A 22,702-nucleotide genomic window follows, 5' to 3' on the forward strand; every position below is an offset into this window, starting at 1 on the left:
AAGCACTGATGATTTTAAGCTGGAAGTGACATGATCAGATTTAGCCGCTGTATAAAGAATGGATTGGGAAAAAAAAGAGATAGGAAACCTGAAGATCTCTTGTGAGCTAATGATGTAGTTCAGGTGAGATGAAGTGAAGACTTTATATAGGGAAGTAGCCAGGTGAATGGAACAAAGGTTGTTAGAGCCATTGTGGGATAGAATAAACTTGGAAACTTATTGAGTATGTAAGGGAAAGACATATGGGTGACAAGATGGATAATAATGTTCTTAAAAGGTAAAAAGAAATTTAAATAAGAAGAGATAGGGAGAAGATGTGGAGAAGATAATAAAATCTATTTCATATATACTGAGTTCCAGATGCTAATGGGACATCTTAGTGGAGCTGTTCAGTGATTTATTATTGAAGTTTGTTAGAGTTTTGAGATTCACTTGCATAGAGATGAAAATTGCCACTATTGGAGCTGATGGATTAATGAGAGAGACTGAGACATCTATGCTTAGGGGGTGTGAGAGAGGAAACAGGAGAGATTCAGTGTCCTTGTAAATGTTTAACAACCAACTTGCTGAAAAAAAGTATGCATGACATAATTTAAAGTCTAATCTGTATTATCAACTTCTTTTGCATCAATTTTGTAAGTCTATATAATAAAAAAAAATAAAATCTCAATTTTTGTAACATTGCTTATTTCTAAGGCATAAATTCTTATGCTGCAAATTTGACAGTTGGCTTTCTTGTACCAGTCCAAGTCATCTCCAGCACATCACTGGAGAGGTTAGACAGTTTTCAAGTAGAAGCAAGAGAAATTATTTTTATGGAATTCAATAGAGAAGACAGTATGTAGGAAGACAGGAATAGGTGACAGTCTGCTGAGAAGTCAAAAAGGATGGACTAAAGAAGATAACTGGATTCAGCAGTAAAAGGATTTCAAAACGAGCACATCAAAATTCTTAGTTTACAGAATCTGTCTTCTTGCAAAGCTTACTCTTATATATAGGCTGAATCTGCTCTAGTATCTTTCAAATGTAGAAAAAAACAAACAAACAAAAAAAACCCAAACAGTTTATGGAACACATCTTCTAGGGACTCTTTTATAGAATGACATGAATAAGAATTGCATGAGATGAGAAGATATGGATTAGTTGTGATCATCACTGATTGACATAGTTGCTGCACTGGTTAAATTATGGATTTATTCATGTGTTTGGGGGTATGAGAGGCTGTATAAAGGAAGCTAGTTTCATCTATTGTAAACTCCTGGCCATATCATTTGGGAAAGAATGTGGAATAGGAATACCATTTATATTGTTTGATAATATTTTCAGAACCTTTAACTATAGAGTTTTATTTATAGCATAGAAATGTCTCCTTAGATATGGTTGAAATATGCATTTTGTGATTTGCTTTAAAAGGAAAGATTACTCTACCCTCTCTCAAAAGAGCACTAAGTTTAGAATCAGTGGAGGTGATTTTGAAATTTTACTCTCATACTTAAATCTATGTGATCTTGGACAAATCATTAATATCTTTGGACCACAATTTCCTTAATTCTAAAATGAGAAATTTGGACTACAATATATCTAGCATCTTTTCCAGCTACAGATCTATGGTCTTGATAACTCTCTACTGTCCATGTTCAGCTCTGTTCAGTTTGAAGTTGGCTTGAATGTGATATCCTAAACAGGAGAAGCCAATTACTTGAAATCTCATAATTGTGGAGTTCATTTAATTATGGAAACTCAATAACTTCTCATCTTCCTCAACCTCTTCTCCCCTCCATCTGGAGAGTAGAACTCTAAACTCTTCCCAAAGTATTCCTAATTTATGGAGAGGTTGAAGCTGGACTTTTCAGCTAACTATGCATTTACCAACTCCAGCTTTGCTTGGTTTCAACTCCACCAAACATGATACCCTTGTTCCATCCTTCCAGCTACCTTTTGTGCATTTGCCTTTCTCTATTAGATTGTAAGCTCCTTGATGTCAGAGACTATCATTCTTTTTCTTAGGTCATTAATAAATTTATTGAGTTGAATTAAATTGTAATCCAGGGAAATTTGCTTTGTACTTTTATCTCTTTGATTTATCTATCTATCTATCTATCTATTTGTTTATTTATTTTACCTGGAATTAGAAAAATGCTTGGGGGAAACAATGAAAGTGGTCTCTGATGATCTTGGCAGAGAACGGGTAGTTTCCCTAGCATTTCCCTAATCTAGGCTCTCAATGTGATCTCATTTGTAATGTGGCAGAAGTTATACTATAACATAAAGGGACACTGTTGCAATGTCTTTTTCCAGTTTCCTAGTTTTCTTCTAGCAAAAGTCTCATTTTATCCACAATACTTGGTATAGTGTCTAGAATAGAGAAAAGACACTTAATAAATGCTTGCTGATTAATTGATTTCTCTGCCTTTGTAATGTGCATATTTGGGAAAGAGATGGTAGTGGCTGGGATTCTGGCATGGTGGCAATTGGATATAAACCATGACTAATACTGCCCTGAAATTGTGGTACCCAGAAGAACAGGGCAACCCCAGAAGCAAGTGCAGCCAGTAGAAATTTTTGAAACTAAAATATAGAAGGTAACCTAGGAGAAGTCATAGCAATTTTAAGGAGAAAAAAACTACTTGCTGAGACTTTGAGCTCTCCTGAATCCCATTGAGCTGGTGAGCTGTCCAAGCTGATATTTCTTTTAGTCCATTAGCCTCAGGTGACATAAAGAAATCCTTTTCCTCCTTAGTTTTCTTTCTCTTTCTCTTAAAAAAGTTCATGAATATGGTAGTGATGTTTCCCAGCCACATCTGGGCAACAGGAGGAAAGCTAGGAGATGGCTTGAGGTAAATATATCCATGTGGGCTTATTCAACCTAGTTCCTTTTCACTTAACTCTCTAACAATAAATAATGTGATCACAACTTGTCAAATTTCTGAATTTTTGAATACAGTGGGAAATGAACTGAATGAGAGAATTGGCAGTCAGCATAAGGTATCTAAACAAAGCATAGATAGCAGATTTACCAATCAATCAATCAAAACATTTCTTAGCACTAATTATGTGCCATGCATTGTGCCTGGAAATACAAAAAGAGCAAAATATAGTTTCTGCCCTCATTCACTCTAATGATTTAATGTTTTAATAATTGAATAATATTCCATTTTATCTTCTTGATGACCAATGTGGAGCTAATCCAAACTACTTTAGCATCATAACTGCAATGGGAACCCGGTGGTAGTGGAAAATCCTGGGTATTTCCAGGTTGAATACTCTCTAGAGAACAGCTAGTAAAAAAAAAAAAAACAAAACAAAACCTTATTCCTTGAATGAGATGGAGAGTAAATATTAAAGCTGAATGAGTGAGATAGAGAGTCACTTGTTGGACACTTTAGATATTGTTGTCCTTTATTCTCAGAGGACCATGACATATTAAGGAGGTATGCCATGCCATGCAAAGTGAGTTGCATATAAGTAATGGTGGGCTGAAAAAGTCACCAGTCTCACTTTTTTCTCCAGAGCTATTTGGGTCCAGTGGTAAAACATAGATCAGGACTAATGGAGATGACCCTGAATGCAGTGGGAAAACTTGGCCTTTTTTTTTTTTTTTTTTTTCATACACTGAGTTTTTTTTTTTTTTTTTATAGCTTTTTATTTACAAATTATATGCATGGGTAATTTTACAGCATTGACAATTGCCAAACCTTTTGTTCCAATTTTTCCCCTCCTTCCCTTCTCCCCCCCCCCCCCAGATGGCAGGTTGACCAATACATGTTAAATAAGTTAAAGTTTAAATTAAATACAATATAACTATACATGTCCAAACAGTTATTTTGCTGTTCAAAGAGAATTGGACTTTGAAATAGTGTACTATTAGCCTGTGAAGGAATCAAAAATGCAGGTGGACAAAAATATAGGGATTGGGAATTCTATGCAATGGTTCATAGTCATCTCCCAGAGTTCTTTTACTGGGTTACCTGGTTCAGTTCATTACTGTTCTATTGGAACTGATTTGGTTCATCTCATTGCTGGGAAATGGCCATGTCCATCAGAACTGATCATCATATAGTATTGTTGTTGAAGTATATAATGATCTCCTGGTCCTGCTCATTTCACTCAGCATCAGTTCATGTAAGTCTCTCCAGACCTTTCTGAAATCATCTTGCTGGTCATTTCTTACCAAACAATAATATTCCATAATATTCATATACCACAATTTATTCAGCCATTCTCCAGTTGATGGCATCCACTCAGTTTCTAGTTTCTGGCCACTACACATAAACCTGCCACAAACATTCATGTACATACAGGTCCCTTTCCCTTCTTTAAGATTTCTTTGGGATATAAGCCCAGTAGAAACACTGCTGGATCAAAGGGTATGCACAGTTTCATAACTTTTTGAGCATAGTTCCAAATTGCTCTCCAGAATGGCTGGATATATTCACAATTCTACCAACAATGTATCAGTGTCCCTATTTTCCCACATCCCCTCCAACATTTCGCATTATCTTTCTGTCATTCTACCAATCTGACAGGTGTGTAGTGGTATCTCAGAGTTGTCTTGATTTGCATTTCTTTGATTACTAATGACTTGGAGCATCTTTTTCATATGGCTAGAAATAGTTTCAATTTCTTCATCTGAGAATTGTCTGTTCATATCCTTTGACCATTTATTAATTGGAGAATGGCTTGATTTCTTATAAATTAGAGTCAATTCTCTATATATTTTGGAAATGATGCCTTTATCAGAACCTTGGATGTAAAAATGTTTTCCCAGTTTATTGCTTCTCTTCTAATCTTGTCTGCATTAGTTTTGTGTGTACAAAAAATTTTCAGTTTAATATAATCAAATTTTTCTATTTTGTGATCAATAATGATCTTTAGTTCTTCTTTGATCATAAATTCCTTTCTCTTCCACAGGTCTGAGAGGTAAATCCTATGCTCTTCCAATTTATTTATAATCTCATTCTTTATGCCTAGGTCATGAACGCATTTTGATCTTATCTCAGTGTACAGTGTTAAGTGTGGGTCAATGTCTAATTTCTGCCATACTAATTTCCAATTTTTCTAGCAATTTTTGTCAAATAGTGAATTCTTATCCCAATAATTGGGGTTTTGGGGTATGTCAAACTCTAGATTTTTAAAGTTATTGGCTGTTTTATCCTTTGAACCTAATGTATTCCACTGATCAACTAGTCTATTTCTTAGCCAATACCAAATGATTTTGGTAACCGCTTTATAAGATAATTTTAGATCTGGTACAGCTAGGCTACCTTCATTTGATTTTTTTTTCACTAATTCCCTTGAAATTCTTGACCTTTTGTTTTTCCATATGAACTTTGTTGTTATTTTTTCTAGGTCATTAAAATAGTTTTTTGGGAGTCTGATTGGTATAGCGCTAAATAAATAGATTAGTTAGGTAATATTGTCATCTTTATTATATTTGCTCACCCTATCAAACTTGGCCTTTCTAAGCAAAGATATCTCCTGGCTCTCAATTCTCAGGAAGGAAGGAAGGAAGGAAGGAAGGAAGGAAAGAAGGAAGGAAGGGAGAAAGGGAGGGAGGGAGGAAGGAAGGAAGGAAGGAAAATGCTATACATGCAAGTGAATTGGATTCACTCACTCTCTTCTCCAGAGTAATCTGGGTCCACTGTCAAGATATAGATCAGGATGACTGGAGATGGCCTTGGATGCAATAGGAGACTTTGCTCCTTTGCTAGATAACCAATTCAGTAACATGCTGTCTACCTGTAGGTTTTAGGAAGGCAAACCCTTAAGTCATATAACCAAAGGTTCCAGGTGAACCCCGATGTAACTATGTTATGAAGTATCTAATCACAACAATATAGAGATCATTTCCTTGTGTTATTTTGATTTTATGTGAGAGATAACCTTAGAAAAATCTGAAACAACCTTTTTTTTTTTTGACACTGAATATTCCCCCAGTATCCATGTTGTCAGGAAAACCACCCATCAGTTCTTCTAGCAGAAGGTCTGCAGCTTCCGAAGTGGGAACAGACATTAATATTCTCATCTAGAGCAGTTATATGGGTATTACAACTCTCATCTTCAACTAGCTCAGCATAACAAGGTTCACCAAAGGCTTTTCCTCCAGATTATCTGTCCCTCCAGGGAAAATGGTTTCTATCTAAAATAATCCTTCACCTTGCCTTGCTCCCTTCCTGTGTTCTGACCTCTCCATGTGGATAGTTTCTCGAAGGAGAAACATCCTTTCTGTATATTTAGTCTTATTGTACCTTCTTCTAATCCTCCTGGAATCAAACTCTATCCCCTTTAGTGTTTATCACAGAAGGAGGATTGGGCTTGCTGAGTAAGGAGCTTCTTTTACTCATAACAGTTCCTACAGGTCCCTCTGTGATCCCTCCCCCACTTTCTTGCTCAATGTAAACTTCTTTTGAAAGTCTGGATTATTGTCAGAGTCATTCCCTGAAAAGGTAAAATTTGGTCCCTTTAAAATAAAATCAAGTATTTTAATATTTTTAAGAGACATAAAATAGAGAGTCTGGAAATGTACACATTCCTTTAGCAAAGTCTGGAGAAAGGGACTTTTTTTTTCCCCAGAAAAAGGTTTGTTCTATTTTTAAAGGAAATTTAATTGAACAGACATTTAGTGATAGATAAATAAAATATTTTTAAATGCTTACTGTGTTACTGTGCTAAGGATACAAATATAATTCACTGGGGAGCTTAAATTATAATAGGGGAAGACAATACCTAAAGTAGATCTTGAAAGTGTGTGTGTGTGTGTGTGTGTGTGCGCGCGTGTGCGTGTGTGTGCGCAAGTGGTTTCCCATAGGTGGTGCATGACAAAGAAATGGAGTGCTATATAGAGACCTGCATATAAGCAAGATAAAGACCCAAATTGCTCTGTTTCAGATGTGAAGATTGTTTAAATTGACTGTGTGGAACAGGTGCTAGATCCCCTTACCTAAACTGACTAGTCAGAGGCATCTTCAGATATAAACAGGAAGCATTTATTTGGTCCTTGCACGAAGAGGTCCAAATACATCAGCTGAGCAGACACAGAGCCTTTCAGCTCCTATCTCCCAGCATTGTGCCTGGCCTGGCAAGCCAGAAATAGTGAATGAGTTAAATAGCAAAAGACTTGGGTTCATTGGATGGACTGAAAAGGAAATAACCATTGACCAATGGTCAGTAATGCTATCTATTTCCTATGGGTCCTATAACTTCCTGAAGCTTAGACTTAGAGTTTGATCTTTTCTATCCTACAGCCCTAGAATAGGAATCACATGACTTCCTGAAACTTAGGCCTAAGATCTGACCTTTCAGTCATTTCAGGAATGTCTCCTGACTCCTGAAACTCCATCTCCTACTTTTTGAGAAATCTTCACCTGCTCCCATTCATTTTATTGATAGTTTTTTTAATTTTAAAAATTAAATGTTATAGAAAAATTATGATTCATAAGAGAAATCTGAACAAAGTACAATGAGGATTCAGAGGGAGGAAGAGACTTCTTGGAGTGATGACAGTGAAGCCGCCCAGTAGATAATAGTCACAATTTCAACTGGGACAAATGAAGATATTAATGGACTGAGTATATAGAGCATAGAATGAACACTCATTCAATCTTGTCTGGAGTCTCTCCTCTTTGATAGATTACAGGAAGGCTTCTTACCTTTTCTTGAAGAAGAGTGGCACTTCAACTAATATGACTTTATTAAGTTCCTACTATGTTCCAGGTAATAGAATACAAAGAAAAAGTAAAATGGATTCTGCTTTCAAGGATGTTCCATTGCTTGGGGTTTTATTTACATAAGTATGTTCAGTGAATTTTAAGAGAGAGAGAGAAAGAGAGAGAGAAGAAGAAAGAGGAGGAGGAGGAGGAGGAGGAGAGGGAAGGGGGGAGGGATAGAGAGGGAGAGAGGGAGGGAGGGAAAGAAGGGGAGAAAGGGGAAAGACATAGAAAGAAACAGAAAGATAGAGATGGAGAGATAGAGAGATAGATAGATAGATAGAGAGAGAGAGAGAGTAGAAATGATTTTGTATAGAAGGATATTGTGGTAAGGAGAGGAAGAATAATTGCTTTCCAAAGAAAAAGAAATAATTGTTTCATTTGGTTCTTCTCCCCACCCTCATAAAACCAGATCTGACTTAGTAAGAAACAGTGGAAAAATTGTGGTGAATGTCTGGTCTCTCTGCATCTATCCTGGTACTCTCTGATAATGTCCTGAGTTCTTCATGGTAAGATCTACTTTACTAGGTTACTCTTTTCTACTAGTTTTTACTAGGATCATCATAATGGCAACCCAAACACAGACAGCAACATGATTCTTGTGCCATTTTTGCTTTTCCAATCATAGACTTAAAATATATTTTTAGTCAGGAGTTACCTACACAGTGAATTAGTTTAACTCATTTTTAAACTTTACTAATTTGGATATAAGGATAGCTAGACTGTTGTACTGTAAAATGAAAGAGACCTGAGATATAATTGAAATATTATGTGGCATTCCTGAAATGTCTGTTTTCCCATTTTTCCAATTGGTACCTTGGGTCTCGTCCATTTCCATTGTTGATCTATTCATATTAATCTCATGAGAGGCATGAGCTCTATTAAGGACAATAATCAATACATCAATAATTCTTATTAACTGCTACTGTGTATTCAACACAAGGCATAGGAAGACAAAAACGAAGTAATCTTTGTCCTCATGGAACTTGTATTTAGTAAAGATAACATATACATATATTAAGAATGTACAAAAAACGGGAGGAACTTTTTTAAGTAGGAGAGGCAAGATACTAGTACCTTGACAGAATCAGGAAAGATCTCATTTAAAGATGGCCCATGAGCTGAGCTATGAAAGAAACCAGGGCTTCTAAGGCAACTCTTTCTAGTCTCTATTTAAGAGTATTTGAAGCTTTTGTTTGGAGAGTAAAGGTTTTTATCCATATTCAGGAAAGCCAAACTAACTCCCTGGGTGAATTGTTCAGATGTGACATAGAAATAATCAAGGATGTCATGTAAAGGTATATTGAAAAAGTAATTAGATTTTCCTCAGTTCATCCTCTAATTAGAGGGTGGGTTAAAGGCCAAGGTAATGAAATTAAAAACCTAAACAGTATTAAGATTGCAATGTTGTTTGTGGGCATCATCAGAATGCTGGGCATCATGAGAGACAACCTGCATACAAAGGCCCTTGAAGGCTTTGGCTCCTGAGACATTAGACCCACTTTGACAGAGACAGTTTTTGATTGTTTTGATTTGGAATACAGAAGGCCAAATGTAAATTGGAGAAATGTTAGAGTTCAGGTATATGGCTCTGTAGAAAAAAACGAATGATATTTTGTAGAAATCTTGATTCCTTTAAGCTTTAGAATGCTTCATGATATGAAAGGCAGAGCTGGAAGTGTTTAGCTTTTCCCTCTGCCTAAAGTTGGATTTTCAGGAGTGAGAGAAAGAACCATTCTATTTTCTTCCAGGGTTAGAATGACTTTTTTTATTTTTTATTTTTTTTTTGAGTAAAAATATCTTTACTTCATTTTTCAATAGACATAACTATATTAGATGACCTTTAAGTCACTTCATTTCTCTAGACTTTAATTTCATCATCACAAAAACGTATTTTGGCCAGTTATTCCCTTTAGTACCTTTCGTATTTCAAGCTATGTCTCCTGTGTGATTCAGGATATTCTGACTTTCCTCATTCTCAATTGCCAGGATTTTTTTTTAACTGAGGGGTAAGAAAGATTGAGATGATCATAATCATAATGAAAAGAGAGAATGGATGGCTAATGTAGCTGAGGTAGAACTGGCAGTGAGTGGGAGGTGTAACTGTGTTGTCTTCTTGAAGCAGAAGTAAATGAGAGTTGGAAGGAAGCTCAGGGATCAACTTATTCAGAATGACTTTTTTTAGGTTATGCATATGTAATCAATTTTTTTAAACATATGTCCTTTTAAACATATTTCATGTGGGGAAATCAGAACAAAAAAGGAAAACCACAAGAAAATAACAGCAGCAACAATAAAACAGCAGCAACGAAAGTGGTGAAAATGGTATGGCTCTATCCACATTCAGTATCCATAGTTCTTTCTCTGGATGTGGATGGAATTTTTCATTCCAAGACTATTGGAATTGTCTTGGATTACTTTATTGCTGAGAATAGCTGTTTATCATAGTTGATCATTACACAATCTTGTTACTGTGTACAATGTTCTCCTGGTTCTGCTCACTTCATTCAGGATCAGTTCGTGTAAGTCTTTCCAGCCTTTTCTGAACTCATCCTGCTCATTATTTCTTATAGAACAATAATAGTCCATTACATTCACATATCATGACTTATTCCACCATTCCCCAACTGATGGGCATCCACTTAATTTCCAGTTTCTTAACACTACAAAAAGAGCTGCTACAAACATTTTTACACATGTGGGTCCTTTTCTATCTTTTATAATCTCTTTAGGATACATACTCAGTAGTGACACTGCTTGATCAAAGGGTATATACAATTTAGAATGACTTCTTTAGGGGGTGAAGTCAAGATGGTAGAGAGTAGACAGGACATTGCTTAAACTCTTCCCAGCTTCTGACAGAATCAACAATGGATCAAGCATCCTTACAGATTTAGGAGTTAACAGAACTCACAAACTATATTGTCTGGGCTGGCTTTCTAGAGGGCCTTGGGACCATCCTTGGTCTCAATAGAATAATCACCATGAGAATAGTCAGGAATAAAGTCCAAAGTCTTTATTGTCTCCTTCAATCTCCCAGTCTGTGCCAACAGTCTCAGTCAGTCAGCCAGTCTACAGTATCTCTTCTCTTCCAGTCAGCCAGTCAGCCAGTCAGCAGTCTGCACATCTAAGTCTCTGACTTTGGTCTGATTCTGACCTCTTAAATACTCTATTACAATTACATCAATTCATCATGTTGAGTATAAGCCAATCATTACATTACTAGGGAACCATTATCTCATCAAATCCACTGAGTTAATATCTTATAATATTATATCAATCATACTGAATCTTAAGTATACCTTTTCAGAGTTTCTACTCTCTACAACAAAATTTGGAGTGTAATAATTTTCCAGCTTAAGGCATCTTGGAAGGACTTCAGGAAAGGTCTATCTCAATTGGGCTTGGGGGAACATGGCCCAGAACAGGTGCAGTATGGGGAGGTCTAGCACAGGGAGATCTGGGGCAAGTAATCCAGTGGGAGGTTCTTAGCCAAAATACGGAAGTGTTGGATACTCTGTCCTGGTTCAGAAGACCAGTAGATCAGTAGGCCAGCTGTGAGACTTCCAACACAACTACCAGAAGGCAAATTTGAACCTCAGCATAGCAGGCAGGACTTGTCTAGGACTACCCAGTGCAATGGGTAAACTTGCAGCACCATCAGACCCAGCACAGTCAGTAAGAAGCCCCTGTCACTCTGTAGAGGAAGCTTGGGACAATCTCCCCTGTGTCCTAGGAGCAGACCTCAACCTTTAAAAATGAGCAAAAAACCAGAAAGAGTTCTGACTATAGAGAGCTTCTATGGAAAGAGGGAAGATCAGAATACAAACCTAGAAGAGAACCGCAAAGGCAAAATGCTTTCAGGGAAATCCTCAAAGGGGGTATGAATCAGCCTCCAGCTCAAAAGACTTTCTTAGAAGAGTTCAAAAAGGATCTTAAAAGAGATCTAGAAGAAAAGTAGAAAAAGGAAATGAGAGCTTTGCAGGAGAGTTAAAAAAGTTTGGAGAAAAAAAAGCCAACGTCAGAAAAGGAAGCACAGAAATTGACTGAAAAAAACAACTCCTTAAAAAATAAATTTGTTGAAGTGGAAAAAATATACTGAAGAAAACAGCTCCTTTAAAAGTATAATTGGTCAGATATAAAAAAAAAGCTAACTAAAGAAAATAATGCATTAAAAAATTAGAATTAGATAAATGGAAATAAATAACCCAATGAGATATCAAGAATCAGTCCAACAAAATAAAAAAAAAAATTTAAGAAAATATCAAATACCTCATTGGAAAAGCAATTGACTTGGAAAATAGACCCAGGAGAGACAATCTAAGAATTACTGGACTATCTGAAAGCCATAATGAAAAAAAGAGCCTGGACATCATCTTTCAAGAAATCATCAAGCAAAACTTCTATTATATCCTAGAACCAGAAGGTAAAGTAATCATTGAAAGAATCCACCAATCACCTCCTGAAAAAGACTACAAAATGAAAACTTCAAAGAACATTGTAGCTAAATTCCAGAATTATCAGATCAAGGAAAAAATATTGCAAGAAGTCAGAAAGAAACAATTCAAAGACTGAGGAGCTATAAGCAGAATTAAAGGATCAGAAGGTTTGGAATATGATATTCTAGAAGGCAAAGAAGCACAGACTACAACCAAGAAGCAACTGGCCAGCAAAATTAAGCATTATATTTCAGGGAAAACATGGACAGTCAATGAAATAGGAGATTTTCAATAATTTCTAATGAAAAGATCAGAGCTGAACAGAACATTCAATCTCTAGCAACAAGATTCAAGAAACATAAAAAGATAAGTGGAAGGAAAAAATGTATGTTAAAGGGTAAAATGTTTACATATCTACATGGGAAGATGATACATGTAACTCTTGAGAATGGTATCATTGTCAGAGTAGTTAGAGGGTGTAGATAAGTTGACTTTAATGTGATGATACAAAAAAGAAATTAAGGGTAGAAAAGGAATTATAATTGGAGAAGAGAAAAGGGGAAGTAAAATAGGGTAAATTATGTCACATGAAGAGGCACAGAAGACATTGTCTTCTTGTCTTATAGTGAGGGAAAGAAGAGAGAGAAAAATGACATTGTTTGAAACAATCTCATTGGATTTGATTCAAAGAAGGAATAACATACATGCTTAATTTGGTATGGAAATTTGTCTCATCCTATAGAATAGTAGGAGGGAAAGGGGATAGGAAAGGGAGAGGCTAATTGAAGGGATGACAGTAGCAGAAGGGGAAAGGAATAAGAAAGGAGGGAGGGACTGAAAGAGGGAGGTCAGATTGAGGGAGTAATGGTCAGAAGCAAAACATTGGTGGGGCGGAAAAGGGTGAAAGAAGAGAGAAAATATACTTGGGGAAAACAGGATGGCAGGAAATACCAAGTTAGTAATCTGAACTGTGAATGTGGAATGGGATGAACTCTCCCATAAAATGGAAGTGGATAGCACAATGGATTAAAAGACATAATCCTACAATATACCGTTTACGGGAAATACTTTTAAAGCAGTGACACATACATAAAAAGGTAAAAGGATGGAGGAGAATATATTATGCCTCATCTGAAGTAATAAAAAGCAGGGGTAGAGATCCTCCAGATCTCAGATCAAGCAAAAGTTGAAATACATCTAAATAAAAGAAAAAGATCTAAAGGAAGGAAACTCCTTCTTGAGAAAGATTACCATAGATAAAATAAAATAAAATAAAAAGTAACTATATATGCAGCAAGTGGTATAGCATCTAAATTCCTAGAGAAGTTAAGTGAGACATACTCAAGAAGAAATAGACAGCAAAACTATTTCAGTGAAGGATCTCAACCTCCTTCTATCAGACTAGATAAATCTAACCACAAAATAAATAAGAAAGAGGTTAAGAAGGTAAATAAAATTTTATAAAATTAGTTATGATAGACTTTTTGGAGAAAATTCAATGGGGATAGAATGGAATGTATCTTTTTCTCAGTGATACATAATACCTACACAAAAATTAGCCATCTGTTAGGGCATAAAACTCTCTCAATCAAATGAAGAAAGGCAGAAATAGTAATGCATCTTTTTCAGACCATGATGCAATAAAAATTATACATAATAAAGGGTCGAGGAAAAATAGACCAAAAAATTAGTTGGAAACTAAAGAATCTAATCCTAAAGAATGAGTTGGGTCAAACAATAAATAATAGAAATAATTGATCATTTCATCCTAGAGAATAACAATAATGAGACAACATACTAAAATGTGTGGGAGGCAGCCAAAGTAGTTTTTAGGGAAAATTTTGTATTTCTAGATTCTTATATGAATAAGACAGAGAAAGAGAAGTTCAATTAATTGAACATGTAGGTTAAAAAGCTAGAAAAAGATCAAATTAAAAAAAAATAGAATCACTTCTTAAGGAATGAGTAATGTTTAATCACTTATTAGGTGCTATGCTAAGAACTTTACAGATATTATCTCCTTTGATCTTCATAACAATCCTCTAATTCTAAAAAGTGAGTAGGTAAAACAACAAATTGCAGAAATAATCCATAATTTCATCCAAGAGAATGACAATAATGATACAATAAGAATCCCAAAACTTATGGGATGCAGCCAAAGCAATTTTAAGGAGAACTTTTATATTTCTATATGACTACATGAATAAAATAGAGAAAGAGGAGATAAATGAATTGGTATGCAACTAAAAAGTTAGAAAAAGAACCAATTAAAAAACCCAACTAAATACCAAATTAGAAAATTTGAAACTCAAAGGAGAGATTAATAAAATTGAAACTCAGAAAACTATTAAACTAATAAATAAAACTAAGTTTTGTAAAAAAAAAAAAACCCAACAAAATAGTTGTTTTTTTCAACCAATTATTGAAAACCTTTGGTTTCAAAGTTTCAAAGCTTAACAACTTTTGCTTAATTTGATTAGAAAAAGGAAAGAAAAAAACCCAAATCATTAGCATCAAAAATTAGAAGGGTGAACTTACCACCAATGAAAAAGAAATCTGAATAATAATTAGGAGCTATTTTGCCCACTGTATAGCAGCTAATAGAAATGGATGAATATTTACAAAAAAATATAAATTACCCAGATTAACAGAAAAGTAATAAATTACTTAAGTAGTTCTATTTAAAAAAATAAATTGAATAAGCCATTTATGAACTCCCTAAGAAAAATCTCCAGGGCCAAATGGATTCCCAAGTGAATTCTTCCAGACATTTAAAGAACAATTAATTCCAGGACTATGTAAACTATTTGGAAAATTAGGTAAAAAAAGGTGTCCTGCCAAATTCCTTCTATCATACGAATATGGTACTGATACCTAAACTAGGAAGAGGCAAAACAGAGAAAGAAAATTATAGACCAACCTCCCTAATGAATATTGATGCAAAAATTAAAAAAAAAATAGAAAAAAGATTACAGCAACTTATCAGCAGAATAATACACTGTGATCAAGTGAGATCCAATATCAAGAAAACTATTACCATAATTGACCATATCAATAACAAAACCAACAGAAATCATATGATAATCACTATAGATGCAGAAAAAGTTTTTGACAAAATACAACACCCCTTCCTATTAAAAACACCAGAGAGCATAGGGATAACAGGTGCTTTCCTTAAAATAATAAGTAGCATCTATCTAAAACAAGAATTACTTTTAATGGAGAGAGGCTAGATGCATTCCCAATAAGATCAGGGGTGAATCAGGGATGCTCATTATCACACTATTTTTCATCATTGTACTAGAAATGTTGGCTTTAACAATAAGAAAAGAAAAGGAAATTAAAGGAATTAGAATAGGCAATGAAATAATACTATCACTCTTTGCAGATGATATGATGATATATTTGAATAATCTTAAAAAATCATTCAAAAACCTACTTGAAACAGTTCACAGCTTTAGCAAAGTTGCAGAAAATAAAATAAACCCGCACAAATGATTAGCATTTCTATAAATTACTGGCAAAGCCCATCAATAGGTGATAGAGAAATTCCATTTAAAATTACTGTAGACAAAATAAAATAATTGGGGGTCTCCCTGCTAAGACAAACCTAAGAACTATGTGAATACAATTACAAAACACTTCTCACACCAATAGTCAGATCTAAGCAATTGGAAAATTATAAATTGCTCATGGGTAGGCCAAGCTAATACAATAAAAATGACAATTCTGCCTAAATTGGTCTACTCATTCAGTGCCATACTAATCAAACTGCTAAAAAAATTTATTCTATAGAACTAGGAAAAATAATAACAGATTTATCTGGAAGAACAAAAGGTCAAGATCAAGGGAATTAATGAAAAAGAACACAAAGGATAGTGCCTTAGCAGTACCAAACCTAAAACTATATTCTAAAGCAGCAGTCATCAAAACCATTTGGTGCTGGATAAGAAATAGGGTGGTGAATCAGTGGAATAGATTAGATACACATGAATAATCACGGCCTATAATAATTTAGTATTTGATAAACCTCCAAATTCCAACTACTGGAATAAGAACTCACTATTTGAAAAAAAAAATTGCTGGGAAAATTGTAAAATAATATATCAGAAACTCAGCATAGACCTCCATTTCACACCTCATACCAAAATAAAGTCTAAATGGGTACACAATTTGGGCATGCAAAGAAAAGAGCTAGAAAAAGAACAAATTTAAAACGCCCAATTAAATATGAAATTAGAAATTTGGTACCATAAATAAATTAGAAGAGCATGCGACAGTTTACCTATCAGATTTTTGGAGAAGGGAGGAATTTATGACCAAAGAAGAATTAGAGAACATTATAAAAGGCAAAATGGACAACTTTGATTACATTAAATTAAAAAAGTTTATGCACAAACAAACCCAACAGAAACAAGATTAAAAGGGAAGTACAAATCTGGGAAAAAAATCTTTATAGCCAGTATTTCTGATAAAGGTCTCATTTCTAAAATATAAAAAGAACTATGTCAAATTTATGAGAATACAAGTCATAGGTGGCACAGTGGATAAAGCACCAGCCCTGAAGTCAGGAGGACCTGAATTCAAATCTCGTCTCAGACACTTAACACTTCCTAGCTGTGTGATCCTGGGCAACTCACTTAACCCCAAATGCCCCAGCAAAAAAAAAAAAAAAAAAAAAAAGAAGAATACAATTCTCAAGTTGATAAATGGCCAAAAGATATGAACAGACAATTTTCAGATGATCTGTAGTCATATGAAAAAATGCTCTGAATCACTCTTGTGTGGGATGATGCTAGACCCTCTTTCCCAAATTAACTAATCAGAGACATCTTCAGGTACAAAGAGAAAGCATTTATTTAGTCCCTGCAGGGAGAGGCCCAGACACACACCTGGGAGCCATCCCAGATCCCACCTTGTGTTTCTGAACCTTATAAGCTTCTTTCTTGCCCGAGATTTAAAAAGCAAAAGGCTTGGGCCTTTTCATTGGATAGACTAAAAGGATAGAACCATCCTTGAACAATGTTGTCTACTTCCTGTGGGTCACATCACTTCCTGTGGATCTAACTTTTAGAGACCACATTACACCCTGCAACCTGGATTCAAGACCTGGGAATAGGGATTATGTGACTTAGTCTCAATCTGAGAAAACTTCATCCAATCAATCCCATTCACTATTGATTAGAGAAATGCAAATTAAAACAATTCTGAGATACTACCTCAAACCTCTCAGAATGGCTGAGATGACAGGAAAAGATAGCAATAAATGTTGCAGGGCACGTAGGGAAACTGGGACACTAATGCATTGTTGGTGGACTTGTGAAATGATCCAGCCCTTCTAGAGAGAAATTTGGAATAGCCCAAAGGGCTTCAAATCTGTGCAGACCCTTTGACCCAGCACTGCATCTGTATCCAAGGAAATCATAAAGGAGGGAATAGGACCCCCATATGCAAAAATATGTAGCAACAATTTTTGAAGTAGCAAAAAAATGGAAAATGAGTGGGTATCCATCAGTTGGGGTATAGCTAAAAAAGTTGTGGAATGTGAAGGTAATGGCATATTATTGTTCTATAAAAATGATGAATGAGCTGATTTTAGAAAGGCCTGGAAAGATTTATATGAACTGAGGCTGAGTGAAACAAGCAGAACCAGGAATACATTGTACACAATAACAGTAAGAATATGTAATGATCTAGGAAAAACCTGGTTCTTTTCAGTGGTTCAGTGATCCAAGGCAATCCAAATAGACTTTAGACTGAAAATGCCATCTGCATCCAGAAAAAAGAATTATGGAGATTGAATGTAAATCAACACATGCTATGTTCAGTTCTTTTTTCTATTTTTTTTTTAATTTCTTCCATTATTTTTTCCTTTTACTCTGTTTTTTCTCTCCCAACATGATTCATAAAGCAATGTGCATTAAAAATGAATTTTAAAAATTCCAAGAAAAAAATAAATTAAAATGGTAAAATTATAGAATTGTTTTAAAATCAATTTCTTTAAGATTTATTACCAGTAAATATTTGATTTGTATACCTATTTTATATATCCACAGTTGAATAAACATTTCTTAGGTTAAAAAAATGTAGTGAGTGGAAAAGTTTAAAAAGCCTTGGCCTATTAGAGCATTAAGAAGTTGAGACTTTACTGGGTGTTACACAGTATTTATCAGCGGTAGGACTTGAACTCGTCTTATAAAGGGCAGCTCTCAATCTATGGTGCCCCAGCTGTCTCCACAGTTGCTCTTTCTCAGATATTATATAAATAGGTATGATCATTATTTTAAAGACCTATTTGAGGAGAGAAGCTAGAATATGCTTAGCTGCATCCAATATTTTGGGTCCTAGATGATTATGAAGAGATTTAGTTACTGTTTAGTCCCATATGTTCTTCTGCAACAAGACCAGGTGAGAAAGTACTAATCCATTCTTGACAAAATTGGGTTTTAGGTTGTAAATTAGTATTGCTGAAGGTCTTCATTGTAGGCTGTGCAATGTGTAGAGTCAATCTACAAAATCCTTATTGACTTTAAGATGACTTAAGACTTTAAGGCTGGATGATGAAAGCAGTAATCATGTTTAGCTTAGCTATGAAACCAAATGCAATCCTACCTCCTGCCTGCTGCACTTGATGGGATTATATTCTGATTCACTGAAAATGTGGTCAGCAGGAGGATCATTTGACAGGAAAAGAAGGCAATTTTTTTGGTGATCTTGAAATCAGATTTTGATTCTGATGATGAGATATCTGACTTAGTGTCTTCTCCAGTCTGAAGGCTACTGTCTAAGCTTGGTATTTGCTTCTTTTGCAGGATTCATGAATAATGTTCATTATAACAAACAAATCTCAGGGAACTTTGCTACATTAAAGGGGTTTTCTTGCATTTCCTTCCCTTCTGCTAGGGTTTGAGTTGCTGCTGCTCAGGCTCCCACATACTGAGAAGCTGTTCTTGTGTTTTATTATTTGAAGAGTATATAGCTTTACTCTGAGGGAAATTAAATTCGAAGTGGAACACAAACTTGACAAATACAGGGAAGCCTGTAGGAGACTTGTGGTGGTTTCTTTGTCACCAATTTCTGCTCTGATCCTTGAGCTGCAATAGAAAAAGATGACGAAAGCATTAATAATTTTGCTTATTGTTTTGTTCCAGCTGCTTTGTGTTTTTGCTTTTGTTGCTTGAGCTTTCTCTGTCCCTTTTATTTCTGCCTACATTTCCATATTACTCTACCATCCACTTTGCCTGAATTACTCTCATTTTTCTTCTGCAAGACCTGCTTTCATTTAGATCAGGGCACCTAATTCAGTGGCAAGGTAGACCCTAGTGTTAAGGTTGGGAAAGGGACTCCAAAAGTTTGGGGTAACAGACCCCTGAAGTGTCCTGAAGTGTCTCAAAAGAATTTGCAGGCTTGAACCTATTTTCTGGTCAAATGACAAATTTTATTGTACTTGTAATGCCAGTTGAAGCTGGCTAAGTTCCAAAAGAATTTAGCAAAGTTCTAAGAAAGAGAAGACATCTTTATCCAGCTCTCTATCATTGACATGCTAATTTTGTTGCTTAGGGGTAGGACTGAGGAGTGGTCATCTTCTGAATTAGGTTCTCACTGACCAACTGATTATTACTATTTTATTAAGAGTTTGGTCCATGGGACTATCCTGAGGTCAAGAGCTATCTGACAGTCAGCAATGAATTGAGGAGTGATCTATTCAGAATCAGACAGATTGATGTTTTTAGATTGAGTGTGGGAAGGGCTTGAGCCAGACTCCAAAGCCAGAAGATTTAAGATTACTGATTTATTGTTAGAACAGAAGCCCCTCTTCCCTCCCCCCCCACCCCCTTCCTCCCGCTAAAATCCGGGGACCTCAAAATCATTGCTGTGTCCCCTAGAAGCTATATTATATCACTAGGACAAATATTAAAGTAGGTGAATTTTGTTTTCTTCTCTCTCACACATTTACTTTATCTTTTTTTCTCCTCTAATCTCTGAGATTCTTCAATTAATTTAGAAGATGGTGAAATGCTTTTAAATATTTCATAAAGGTCAGGGGAAACATTTAATTCAGAGTGTTGTACTTCATCTTGGTATCTAAGTCTAAATTGGGCTCAGCTGCTTCCTTTCAGGACCTTGGAGAAGTCATGCAACCTTTTTAAGCCTTTGTTTCCCATAAATCTATAGTGAGAAGAGGCTGAGCTATGAGCTCTGTAAGGTCTCTCCTAGCTTGAGATCAATGATCATGTGACACTGGCCAGATTCACACTAATCACTCAATGTTCCTAAAGCCAGGTTGTTCCATATCTAGTATTCTAAGTCCCAACCACCATGGAGGCTAGCTTTTTTTTTTTTTTTTTTTTTTTTTTTTCTGAGAACTCAGTCATATATCTCTTCTGAGAAGTTCAGAGAAGCTAACCTTCTCATCCTAGAAAGCCAGAGTGATGACTTTGGTCAACAATAGGCTCAGTCCAAACCTTACTTGCTTTTTGTTTGGATTTCGATTGCTCAGAGTGATTGTAAATAGCAATTGTTTCTGCTATGGGCAGAAATCCTGAGGGTCTTCTCTGAGATTGATTTTATTTTTTACTAGGTCAAGAAGGCCATTTTTGGGGAACCTTATTTCTTAGCCTTAATCACTGAATGGTTGCTGCCTTAGACAAACTGAAACCTAGGAAATAGTTTAAAAAGGTCAAGGTCTCCTACTTCATGCAGAGCCATCTCCAGTTGTCTCGATCCATATCTTACTACTGGAACCAAATGGTTCCAGAGGAGAAGGTAAGATTGATGATTTTGCATAGCTTTGCCTCCCTTAAATACAATTTACTTGCAAGTGGTGATATTCTTTAGTGACATTCTTTCCATTTCCCCTTTAGAATGGGTATACTTCAGCCAGCTCAATTGTATTGAGAAAGCCATTGTTAAATTGGCAGAATGAGCATTTACACCTCAGGAAATCAATTACATCCAGGAATAACTGAATTCAAATTCTACTTGTCTTAGATATTACCAGCTTTGTGACCCTGGACAAGTCACTTAACCCTATTTGCCTCAGTTGAGTATTTGCAAAATATGCTGGAAAAGGAAATAACAAGCCACTCTAATATCTTTGCCAAGAAAAATCCCAAAGATTTGGATATGGCTGAAATGACTGAACAACAACAAAATCATCAAATGCTACAAATCAGGGTTTGGTTATTATCTTATTGAATATCCAAGACTTAAGAAAATTATGGGAAAAATGTTAATGAAATAGATTAAAATAAAAAGTGTGCACATTTCCCCCTTACCTTCAGCATCGAATATTAAACCCAGTTCTACTACTGGGTGGGTCTTCCCCATCCCTGTCCTTCGGTCCATTTTTTTTTATTATATTGTTTTATAGTCCCTATTCTCATTGAGAAGCTAAAGAAATTAATTCATGCCTCAGTTGAGGAAGAAGTCTCTAGCTTCTCTCATACATTTACTCTCTACTCATTCATGCAACTTCCCATTGTTATCCCTGTCACAATATATGTATATTTATTTTGTGTATATATGTATATGTGTTTATATGTATATTTTTAGATATTCAGTTAGAGAAGATAATGTGTTTAGTCCATGGAGTATCACTTAGCATTTCTAAGCTCTTAATTTTTAAAGTTTCTCTTCATTTTTTTTCTTCTTTCAATCATTGGCCCTTTGTCCCTTTGAGATCCCACTTTGTTCCCTATTTGTCCCTTTTTGTCTATTTCTTTTTACTTTTCTTTTAAATAAACCTATGAACATGTGAAAATTGATTTCATTACTTAGACTTTACTTGATTGTGTTTACTTATTTTGTATTTTCTTATTTAAATTGCTTGTACGTTGAATATTCTGCTTACCTATGGACTGGGATTTGTCCTCATGAGAGACATAGAGAAAATAAAGAAGCCCATGAATTACAGAGTAGAATTCTAAACAGACCAAAAGAGAAGAAAATGATTATTAGGAAATAGAAAATTTTATTGGAAAAGGGTATTGTAAAAGAAGTATTATTTAAACATAGAAGTTAGGGATGGGGAGAATTTGAGACCACAGGATTAACTGAATAAGGAAACAAAAGGAAATAAAGAACAGGGGAAACAGATGAAGAGCTAAGAGGAAGGAAAGACGAATTGACAATTTAAGTGAGTTCATGACACTTGGGATAGAGCAGGTCATTAGGAGCTAAAAGGAACAGAGTCTGAGGAAATAGACTAACAACAAAATGGTATAAATAAATCTAAGTACATAAAGTACTGACTTTAAAAGAAATGGGATGCAAATAAATACAAAAAATTGCTTGAGAGTACAAACTATATTAAAAAGATCTAAAAATAAGGTTACATATGTAATAAGAGTAAGACTAGAATGAAATTTACTCTGGTTTCAGATGATTTTAAAAAAAAAGAATGGATGTAATATAGCTAGCAAGCATATCAAGAATAAAACTTCATAATATCAAAAAAGATAAGGAACTAATAATAATAATAATAATAAAATATTATATACTTTAAAATACCATAGGCAGTGAAATTAATGCTAAGAGCATATATACCAAACTATA

This window comes from Sarcophilus harrisii, chromosome 4, assembly GCF_902635505.1.
Source record: "Sarcophilus harrisii chromosome 4, mSarHar1.11, whole genome shotgun sequence".
NCBI lineage: Eukaryota > Metazoa > Chordata > Mammalia > Dasyuromorphia > Dasyuridae > Sarcophilus > Sarcophilus harrisii.